The 1,366-nt window shown below is 44.4% G+C and overlaps 1 pseudogene; it reads left to right on the top strand.

Annotated features, from left to right (window-relative positions):
- Nucleotides 1-545: 545 nt before the first annotated feature.
- On the top strand, nt 546-662 carry LOC124556043 (annotated as a pseudogene).
- The last annotated feature ends 704 nt before the right edge of the window (nt 663-1,366 follow it).

The following is a 1,366-nucleotide window of genomic DNA, read 5'->3' as shown; positions in this document are numbered from 1 at the left end:
CTGAACTATCGTTGTCGGTGTTGATTTGCGGTCGATTTTGATAAGAAGCACCTTATCACTGAATTGTTCATAGTAACACATTTTCTACCCTTCCTTTATATTCACAACGAATTCTACTCCAGTTATGCCACCTTCTGTTGCTGTTGGTATTGTGTTGTTGTAGTGGTCTTCAGTCCTGAGACTGGTTTGATGCAGCTCTCCATGCTACTCTATCCTGTGCAAGCTTCTTCATCTCCCAGTACCTACTGCAACCTACATCCTTCTGAATCTGCTTAGTGTATTCGTCCCTTGGTCTCTCTCTACGATTTTTACCCTCCACACTGCCCTCCAATACTAAACTGGCGATCCCTTGATGCCTCAGAACATAACCTACCAACCGATCCCTTCTTCTAGTCGTGCCACAAACTTCTCCCCAAACCTATTTAACACTTCCTCATTAGTTATATGATCTACCCATCTAATCTTTAGCATTCTCCTGTAGCATTACATTCCGAAAGATTCTCTTCTCTTCTTGTCCAAAATATTTATCGTCCATGTTTCACTTCGGCAACGGCCGTGCCGCAGTGGATTCACCGGTTCCCGTGAGATCACCGAAGTTAAGCGCTGTCGGGCGTGGTCGGCACTTGGATGGGTGACCATCCAGCCGCCATGCGCTGTTGCCATTTTTCGGGGTGCACTCAGCCTCGTGGTGTCAATTGAGGAGCTACTCGACCGAACAGTAGCGGCTCAGGTCAAAGAAAACCATCACAACGACCGGGAGAGCGGTGTGCTGACCACACGCCCCTCCTATCCGCATCCTCAGTGAGGAAGATACGGCGGTCGGATGGTCCCGGTGGGCCACTTGTGGCCTGAAGACGGAGTGCTTTTTATGTTTCACTTCCATACATGGCTACACTCCAAACAAATACTTTCAGAAACGACTTCCTGACACTTAAATCTATACTCGATATTAACAAATTTCTCTTCTTCAGAAATGCTTTCCTTGGCATTGCCAGTCTACATTTGATATCCTCTCTACTTCGACCATCATCACTTATTTTGGTCCTCAAATAGCAAAACTCCTTTACTACTTTAAGTGTCTCAATTCCTAATCTAATTCCCTCAGCATCACCCGACTTAATTCGACTACATTCCATTATCATGGTTTTGATTTTGTTGATGTTCATCTTATATCCTCCTTTCAAGACACTATCCATTCCGTTCAACTGCTCTTCCAAGTCCTTTGCTGTCTCTGACAGAATTACAATGTCATCGGCGAACCTCAAAGTTTTTATTTCTTCTCCATGGATTTTAATACCTACTCCGAATTTTTCTTTTGTTTCCTGCACTGCTTAATATACAGATTGAATAACATCGGGGAGAGGCT

The sequence above is a fragment of the Schistocerca americana genome, chromosome 1, assembly GCF_021461395.2.
Source record: "Schistocerca americana isolate TAMUIC-IGC-003095 chromosome 1, iqSchAmer2.1, whole genome shotgun sequence".
In the NCBI taxonomy this organism is placed as follows: Eukaryota; Metazoa; Arthropoda; class Insecta; order Orthoptera; family Acrididae; genus Schistocerca; species Schistocerca americana.
The sequence above is the reverse complement of the archived record's forward strand: the minus strand, read 5'-3'. Positions and strand labels throughout refer to the sequence as shown.